The sequence below is a fragment of the Hibiscus syriacus genome, unplaced genomic scaffold, assembly GCF_006381635.1.
Source record: "Hibiscus syriacus cultivar Baekdansim isolate YM2019G1 unplaced genomic scaffold, ASM638163v2 tig00111392_pilon, whole genome shotgun sequence".
Classification (NCBI taxonomy): domain Eukaryota; kingdom Viridiplantae; phylum Streptophyta; class Magnoliopsida; order Malvales; family Malvaceae; genus Hibiscus; species Hibiscus syriacus.
Genome location: NW_024063078.1, coordinates 133,610 through 144,398, shown reverse-complemented (window position 1 = coordinate 144,398; position 10,789 = coordinate 133,610). Strand labels below are relative to the sequence as shown.

The following is a 10,789-nucleotide window of genomic DNA, read 5'->3' as shown; positions in this document are numbered from 1 at the left end:
CCTTATTAAATTATTTAAAATTATTTTAATAAATAATTATATTTTTATAATTATTTTTGATGAGGTTTGAAGACATAAAATTATGTCTGCACTAAGAAGAACTCGCGTAGACGTTAAAAAAACTTATGTCTTTTAAAAAATAAACGATCTGCGAAATTTAATGTCTGTGTATGATCTGTGCGGCGCAGACATAAGATATTTGAAGACGTGGAACAGAGAAAACAAACCCCGACTAACTCTATTAACATGATGGGACTGTCCAACAGAGCCATCTTTAGCTGAATCTTTCACCCTTTCTTTTCAGAAAACCACGAAATTTCCCTTTGAAAAAACCCAAACTTTACCAGGAGTTTCCCCCTTAAAATTCTCTCCTTTTTCAATCTTCAATTTCTATGATCTCAAGTGCCCGTTTAAGACAAAGATCGTGTTCGAAGTTTCAGATCGACAAATGGAAGAAATAAGAAAAGCTTCTGTTGTGTAAGGGCTGCGAAGAACAGCGGTGAAGAAAAGAAAAGAAAAAAGGAATATATTTATCCACTAATTAATTATCCGAGGATAAAAGTAAGATTGTTAATTATCCAACAATTATTTAAGCGATTAGTCGAAATATTTATTTTATAAATATGTAAAAAGAAACTTTATAATTTTTAGTATATAAAAAGTTAGAAAAATTTTACGACGTTCGACGAGAACCGTTAACACTATTAATTTAATTTATAAAAATTAAAATTCTAAAATATTTAATATATAATTATAAATTAGTTAAAAATTAAAAAGTAAATTATTTAAAATAAAATATTAATTACATTATATTCTATAATTTTTTTAACAATAATTGAAATTTTAATTTAAGGTTAGTATTTGATCAATTATTGTTAAAAATTTATAAAAAAAATAATATAATTAATATTTTGTTTTAAATAACTTACTTTTAAATTTTTAATTAATTTATAATTATACGTTAAATATTTTAGAATTTTAAATTCTTATAAATTACATAAATGGTACTCAACGATACTCATTGTTAGTCATATTCAACAGTACTCATCGAACATACAGATTCATCCACATATTCATAATATATTTTCTGAAAAATAGTTTGTCAAGTGGAAAGAAAATGTGTGAGTTATTGGTTGTATTATTCTATTTTATTTTTTGTTAAGGAGTGATATTTTGTGAACTAGTAAGATCTAATTTAATTAATTTTAAAATTAAAATAAACCTAAAAAAATTATATGAAAAAACACTAGATCAAATTTATTTAATTTCAAAATTAAACTAAACTAAAAAGCAGCTGTAAAAAAACACTAGAATCTGATTTATCTAATTTCAAATTTTGAATTAAAAAATTAGAAGACTTATCTATATTCATAATTAGGACTAAAAATAATTAAATTCGAAAAATTGAGAGATTATAACATAACTCCTGACGAGCATTCATTACAGTAAAAAATAATTCACATTTATATGTATGTATCATAATAAATGGTGTACCCAACAATGTTCATTTTCACAACATGATTATGTATCTAAGCCCATAAATATGCCTGTACGATGTTTCCTTGAGCTAATCTTCTTCACAACAATCCCGGATAAAATGTGGGGGAACAAGAAGGCATTCAAGTTCCTTTCTAGGTAGAATCCGAAACTCGTCCCGATATCGAAGCCAGAAATCTAAGAATGATGTATGTGAACACACAGATGGTGTCAAGGGAAGAATGCTATGGGTCCTATGTGTTTGTTTTCGACATAAGCAAACACAATTGGACTCGGAAATTCGGATGGGTTTGATGCGGTTCTCCCCTATGCTATGGTTTATTCAGTAGCATGGTGTATAGGGTTTCGCTGATGCTTTTATGGTTTGGAGAACATATATAATGGTGGAACCATGAAGATAATAAAGAAAAGAATCCTCCTATTTTTTAAGACCTGCAAAAAATATATATAATGTCTTGGTGCATGACCTCGATCGAAAAAGCCGGATTGAGGTGGTTGCTCCTCTCTCTTAGCTGGAAGTGTGAGGGTCACTCTCTTCGTCGCTGCCACAGCCAGTACAATGGGCAGAACTCCCACTAGACTGTTGTGTGCTTGACTGAGGAACAGGTGCACCTTTGGAGGAAACCGAAGTGACCGGTTCACTTGAAGCGCTCACTGATGATGACATTATGGCTGGAGCAGGGTCCTTGCTAGGCTCTGAAAGAACTTCGGGTCGTGAATCTAACGACAAGGATGGAGGAGCTACAGTACCTAATTTAGATCCAACAGGAGAGGGTGCAACAGCCATATCAGCAAGAGAAGATGCAGACGGACTGTAACTTAACATTCCCATAGGATGATCGAACCTGCAAGCAGCTCCAAACTTGCACAGTCCGTGCTGTGAATAGTGAGTGCAAGGTGGTGCACCCTGATAGAAAACACACACAAATAAGTACATGAACGACGGCTTACGAGGAAACAACTCAATATGTCAACGGCTAATGTAATAAAAAAGAAACCCTAGAATAAAACATAATCGGAAATTCATGTAACAAGATGATAGCATGACTGAATATTAACTATCCCGGTTTTAGAAATGCCATAAGAATGACATCAAGAAAGAAAGCTAATATACCAGGACCAGCATAGCAAATCACGGGCAATAGAAATAAACAGGGACAAGGAACATGAATTACATTAACCATGACTCCATGAATCACCTCATAGAAAATCCAGTAAAATCATTCCCGTCCGAAGCTGCAATTATACCAAGAAAGACAATTTTTTACTATATATATAGATTATAATCGGAAGGACGGACTTCGCTCATGCAGTAATCATACCCAGGAGGATAAATATATTACATCCTTAACAGAAAATTAATAAAAGTATCAAAAATGGGGAAAAAAATCTTTATGTTCCTAAAATATACACAATGATTCATGAAAGTCAAATACTATAACCATTCAGCACAGAAAAGTATAAACACAAACAACGAAGGCTGTCACATGCATATATGAAACAACCACAGAAATGCAAACCAGAAGGACGTTCTTTAATTTCACAAGTGAAATGTAATAACAATTTATTGAAGTCCACACCAAGGACACTTCCAAGCATCAGTTACGGGGTCCAAACAAACAGAAATTGCGCTACAAGAATTGGCAGAAGACGATATTTGCCACGCTAGGCACCCAAAGCATACCAAGTTGAGTGGAAAAAAATAGTTGGACTGTGTCCCATGAAGGGATTCTGAGAATGAGGTTTACTTGCTAAAACTTAAAACGTACCAGGCAAGCTTCTAGTTATGAGAATGAGCAAATACATCAGTTTTGACTATATCTTGTATGCTTCTTATTCAAAACTGTATGTCTGATTTCCACATGTATGCATTGTCACCTTTCCAAAGAGCTTTTGGCATTCAAAACTCTCACACATTTTACTATGTCTAATTGTAAGTTGGAACACGCAAAAGTAATGCCAATAGATTCCACAAACAAAACATAAACATGATCAATTGTTGTAAAAGCTATTGAGCAAAAAAAACTTGGATTCATGATGGATGGTAGTATGTAACTATGTATTAAACATTATCAAATTTAAATTCAATCTTGTATAAAGCATCATATTTCTAGGACATCTAATGAAGTGCTTACGGGACGAAGTGGAAGGCCAAGAGGGCTGAGGATGACATCTGCTTTTGGTGCAAACACTTCTGGTGGATGATGATATCTACAGGAGGATCCATATTTACAACAACCAGTCTTCATATAATACTGGCACTCCGGTTGCACTCATCCTCCTGAATACCATTTGAAGGCCTAAAACTGGATGGCACAAATTGATAAGATCCAGTATAGGCATGAGCTGGAGGAGATAATGGTGTTTCCCCAAGAGTTAAGTTTGATCGAGCAGAGGGGTGAGTACCAGGGTTGACAGGTGCCTGCATCAAGCACATTAACAACCACAAACATAAAAATTTAATAGTATTGTCACTTTTGAGGGAACTGAATAAACACCTACCAGATACGGATTCCAACTTGGGACACCTGGGGAAAGCAGAAAAGGAACATATGGGCCTTGCACATATGAGCCTGGCATCAGGGGAGGCCTTGCCATTACAGCTCCATATTGGGAGGAAGGACCAGATGATGACTGCACTGTGGAAAACACGGTTGGAGCAGGAACTGGTGTAGGAATAGGCACACCTTGTGGAGCTGGAGATGGTGCTGGAACCTGCATAGCCGGTGGTGCAGGATGGTGGAATTTACATGTTACACCAAATTTACACTGCCCAGTCTTCATATAGTAAGAGCACTCCTTTTCACCCTGTTCTACAGATTGGTCAATTATCACGCAAAACTTAACAGTACGTATCTAAAGTTTATGTTAATATCAACTGATACAAACCGGGCGTAATGGGTATCCAAAATAATTCAGTAGCATAGAGCTACCTCCCAGCGTGGGATGATGGTATTTACAGGAAACACCAAATTTGTATGTCCCAGTCCTCATAAAATACTGCAAACCAATAAAAACGAAAGCCATAAACAACATAAAAAAAAAACTTAATGATTTTTCCTAAATCGTAAAAACAAGACCAAAACACTATCCTTAATCTCCAAGAATTAGGCAACGCACATTATTGAAATTGTACTATTTTGGCATACATATCTTGAATTTGTCAAACATTTAAGAAACAATCTAAACAAAAATTACCTGACAAACTGGCTGGCCTGCTCTCTCCGGATACTCTCCAGCACCGCCTCTTCCAGCTCCCATAACCTAAGGCAATCATTATCGTCGCATTTATTTCACGAAACAAAACATAGGATCGTCAAAGTTCTCCCAAAATATTGATTCCCAATTACACTATTGCAGTCACAGAAAATAAAACTTAGCAGCATTTTAACCCTAAAATTCAAAACCCCTTCACTCAAAAGACCATGATCAAACAAAAACAACCACAAACCAAAATTCATATAAAAGAACATAGAATAATTCGATCAAATAATCTGTATTACCCCAGCACGATCACGCGGATGATTGAACCGACACTTAGAACCATAGCCACAAAATCCATTCCTCAAATAGTAAATACAATCAGCTTCGTCGGGTCGCTCTGGGTATGATTCCGACCCGCCCTCTAATCCCAACTTACGAACCGGCTCTACATCTCAAATAAAAACCCCATATCAAATCGCACATTACAAATAAACAAACAAACAAATCCAAAAACGAAAATTTCACGAGTACTCTTTACCTTCGGGCCCCGTTTCGGGTCCCGGAGCAGTCCATTCCGGATGCGGATCGGACTCTGGTTCCCGCTCCATTAAACTGCGAACAACAACCCCAATTCCCAAATAGCCCTAACTTTTATCCGATCAAATGGCTATGTATGTATTCTTTTCTATATAGAAAACGAAAAAAATACAGCGAAAACCCCAAAAAAAAAACAGAAACTTCCTATATCACTCCTCTTCTTTCTTCCACAAACAAGAGAAAAAACACAGTTTCCTCTGCTGTTTTCTTGGGATTTTGTTTGTTCAGTTTGGTGTTTGTCCAAGTTTTCCCTCACTTTCTCTCTCACCTTCAGATTTTCTGAGTAATTTGCCGTTTGTTTGATATTTCTCTCTCTCGTTTTTGGTTTTTTTAATGGGTCGGTAGTTTATATACGCACCAAATAGAAGGGAAGAATGTAATAAGGGTAAACTACATATTTAGTTACCCACTTATTCCTATAGTTCCATTTTGATCATATAACTTTTTCTTTTCAAAATCATAACTAATGTTATATTTTGGTTCAGTTTTGGTCACACACCGTTAAAAAATAAACATAATTACTGATATGATAAATTTTTATTTTTTTCAATGATGACATGACATTATCTTATGGTGACACATCAATATCTTTGTTACTTTTTTAACAATAAGTGATTAAATCATAAGTTAGATATGATTTTTAAAAAAAGTAGTAGTGACCAAAATAAAATCACAAGAATAGATGGATGGCTAAATATATAATTTATCCTAAAATTAAAATTAAAATATTTTTATGGGTTAATTGCACAGAATGTCTCAAAATATAACATTGTATTTTATATCAATTAGATCCTTTTCATCAGCTAAATGTTAACTTAAACATTATATATACCTAATATAAAAATAACTTTGATCATATGTATTATAAGAATTAGCAATGTTATTAAAATTTACGCGAATTATTTTTAACACATAAATTTTAAATCAATAAAATAAAGGCTAAATTACATCAGATACCACTGAGGTTTAGGCATTGTATCATTTATACCATTGAACTTTCAATTTTACCAATTATAGCGCTAAACTTTAATTTTTGTTTCAATTATATCACTAAATCGTTAAATCATTAATGGCACGATGATGTGACTGACAGCTGTCGATGTGGTTGATTAATACCGATGTAGACATCTCACCAAAACGACATCATCTTTATCCGACTGTTAACAATTTAATGGCCAAGTGGTATAATTGAAACCAAAATCAAAGTTCAGTGCCATAATTGGAAAAATTAAAAGTTTAGTGTTATAAACAATACAACATCTAAAGTTTGATGATATTTGTTGTAGTTTACCCTAAAATAAATACAAACAGATTAAAATTTTGATACAATAATAAAAATTACTATGCATTCTCTTATATATATATATATATATATATATAAATAATTCGTCGTTGGTCTTCTTTTAGACGTTTTTTAATTACTCCTGACAAATGTATATTATTAATATATATAATTATTTTTATACCTCAGGACTTTTAGACGTTTTTTAATTACTCCTGACAAATAATAGAATTATGTTCTTTTAGACGTTTTTTAATTACTCCTGACAAATATATAATTCTCTTATTCTAAAGTTTATGGCTTATTAAAATTTAAATACTGATTTAAGTACTATGTATGATGAAATTCATCCTTATTTTAATTGATTAAGGGTAATTTTTACCTCTGTAGTAGATCAAATTTATCATTTCTGTCTCTATCGTATTTTCACATCAATTTATCTCTCAAAATTATTTAATTGTGTCATTTTATATTCTATTCCTAACTTAAACCCTAAATCTTAATCTATAACTTAAAACACTCGATTTAAGATTTTAAGTGAGGGATATAATATAAAACGATGTAATTGAATAATTTCGAGAACTAAAATAATGTAAAAGTATGATATAAGTGAAAATAATAAAAGAGAAAAATGACATTCTGCCTATTTTAATCAACCGATTATATTCATGAAAGCATTGTTTTGAGTGGGAAAAAAAAGTCCTTGTTTCAAGGGAATTTCATTGTCGGGAAGTGATTAATAATAATCATAAAAAGTTAATAATAATTGGATTTGGTGGAATTAAATAAGGGGGAACGTGACAACGAATGAAGAAAAAGGAGGGTATTAATGGAAAGTTGGTTTGGGTGTTTTGGCTGACGTGGCAAAATTAATAGTTAAATAAAAACGTGGCAAAAAAAAAAGAGGGGTTATATTTAGTGATGACAAACGGGCGGGTCGGGTACGGATACCCCTCCCCTTACCTACCTAATATTTTTGAATTCATCAACTGCCCACCACCCATGATGGGTACAAATTTTCAAATCCACACCCGCTCACGCGGGTACATTCTCAAATTCATCCCACACCCACTACCCACTAGCGACGTATCCATTTAGACCCGCCTGACAACAAACTTAAGTTATAAATAAACAACAAACATAAAAAAACATGTCCATTAAGAAACATAATAAAATAATCCAAGGATTATATAAGTTAAGTGTTAATATAGATCTTAAAGTACATAAACACACCATAATAAAAGACGTAATTAAAATCTAGAAACATAAATAACAAACACATAATGTTTTTGTTCTTTGGCACAACATGTTATATCTTATATAATATTAGAATTTATAAAATTGTCTCTAAAATTACACCTAAATTCATAATGGTCCAAAATTTAATGGATATTTAACTGGACGGACGAATGCGGGGCGGATGCGGGGCGGGTAATGTCTCAAACCCATTACCCGCCCACCACTATCGACGGGTACCACTTTATAAATTGGAGTGGATGCGGTGCGAAATCTACGAAACTATACCCGTTTACCATCCCTAGTTATATTTGTCTTTACAAAAATTAGAAAATAAATAAATAAAAGGGTAAACTACATAGAGCCCACCAAACTATGGTCAAAAAAACATTTTGACTACCAACGTCTCAATTTAATCAATAAAATCACATAACTATTTAAATAATTCAATCAAGCTACCGAGCGTTAATTTTTAACGGAGATGGTGTCGCGTCAATTAATAATATTACATAATTATATATTTGGTGCTCAATATTTATACATTCTATCAATTTAAACACTATTTTAATTCAATTGAATAAATTTAATATCTAATTAGATGATGACATATGTCATTAAATGATTGGATGATGTTTTTTAATTTTAATTTATTTAATCTTCCGATAGGTGCTAACATGTATCGTCATTTGATTGGAAATATTTTTTCTAATTTTAATTTATTTAGTATAATATTTTTGTCCATCCATATGGTGACATGTGTCACCATATGGTTAAAGGAAAAACTAATTACAAATAATTGAAAGGGGAAGGAATCAAGCCTGTAACCAAGCAGCTAGGGGAAAGCTAAGCGAGCAATACCATTGAACCGAGTCTTCATTTGTAATTTACCTTATACAATCTTTTATAAATTATATTTTGGTTACGATCAGAAAAATAAAGAAAGAAAATTACTTATTTAGGGACTTAAACCTAAGTAAAATATATGATTAGGGACTTATTCAAGTTAAATTAATACAAAATTAAAATTAATTTTTTTATATTTTAGACAAAATTTAATATTTATTCTTTTTAATGATTATAATTTAATGATTTTAACTTTTACATTTGAGTTGAAAAGTATTTTCCAAGTGCACTTTTTATCCAACAGTTATATATTTATAAATTATAAAATAAGCAAATCATATGATAACAAATAAATGTTAAAAATATAATTTTGACTCTAAAAAATAATTTTCAAATTCAAAAGTTAAATTTCAACTTTTACTTTTGAGTTAAAGAAATAGTATAAAATATATTTTTTATTTTAAATTCTATCGTTTAACACTGTTTATAATTTCAAAAATATTTTTTTAAAAATAATGATGAATAGGCTAAGTTAAATGGTTAAAATTTAAAGATAATTGGGTTTACAGTCTATTTAAAAGTTTTAAATTTATTTTTATTTTTAAATTTTGTATTAATTTGAGATTATTTTACAGGTTGATAAGTAGAATTTAAAGATAATGGTTAAAATAATGATGAATAGGTTAATTGTGTAAATTAAATCATAATTGAAAGCTTAGCTCAGTGGTATTGCTTGCTTTGTTTCCCCCAGGCGCTTGAACACGTGTCATCATCTTATTGGAAGATAAATAAATTAATATTAAAAAGTATCATCCAATCATTTAATGACACATGTCATCATCTAATTGGATGTTAAATTTTTTAATTGAATTAAAATGATGACTAAATTGGTAGAATGTATAAATATTGAGAACCAAATATATAATTATATCAATTTTGTTAAGGGTAAACTACACGGGAGACCACCAAACTATGGTCATTAATCGATCTTGCCATCGAACTATTTTTTATCTCAATTCGACCACCAAACTTTTTAATTGAATCAATCAGACCACTCTCCGTTAAAAAAACAGACTTGTTGATGTGTCCGTTAATAAAAATAGCATAATTTTATATTTTGTCATTAATATTTACATATTCTATTAATTTAGTCACTATTTTAATTCAATTAAATAAATTTAACTATCCAATTAGAACATGACACGTGTCAATACATGATTGGAATGTTTTATTTATGAATTTTAAATTATTTAATTAAAACATTTTTAACCAATCAGGTGGTGGCATGTGACACCACCCCGATTGAAATGGAAAATTGAAAAACCAAATTGCGCCCCATGGGATTTAAACCTGCATCTTTGGAGGGAGAGTAGCCAAATGCCCAAACCGCTAGGCCAAAGCTCCACAATGATTCTAACTTACAACAATTTGTATTTGACTTGTACGGTTAAACAAATTATTTGGTTAAATAAATTTCAATTTGATTAATGGTTACAGAAAAAAAATTCGGTTAATTCGATTCGGTTAATAATTTTCAAATAAATTTCGGTTCGATTAATAGTTAAGGAAAAATTATTTTATTTGAAAATTATTAACCGAATTTTTTCTTTAACATTAATCGAACCAAAAATATTTGACCGTTAATCGAACCGAAATTTATTTGAAATTTATTAACCAAATTTTTTTCTTTAACCATTAATCGAACCGAAATTATTTGACCGTTAATCGAACCGAAACTATTTGATCGTTAATCGAACCGAAAATTATTTGAAAATTATTAACCGAATTTTTTCCTTTAACCATTAATCGAATCGAAATTATTTGACAGTTAATCGAACCCAAATTTATTTTATTCGGTTAATAATTTTCAAATAAATTTCGATTCGATTAACAGTCAAATTATTTCGGTTCGATTAATGGTTAAAGAAAAAAATCGGTTGATTTGGTTCTTTTAATAATTTTCAAATAAATTTCAGTTCGATTAACGGTTAAAGAAAAATAATTTATTTTATTCGGTTAATAATTTTCAAATAAATTTGTGTTCGATTAACGGTCATTAAAATTTCGGTTCGATTAACGGTCAAATAATTTTGGTTCGATTAATGTTAAATAAAAAAATTCGGTTAATAA

General features: G+C 31.0%; 1 pseudogene; it reads right to left on the bottom strand.

Annotated features, from left to right (window-relative positions):
* Window positions 1–1,377: 1,377 nt before the first annotated feature.
* LOC120160280 lies at window positions 1,378–5,624 on the bottom strand (annotated as a pseudogene).
* Window positions 5,625–10,789: the final 5,165 nt, after the last annotated feature.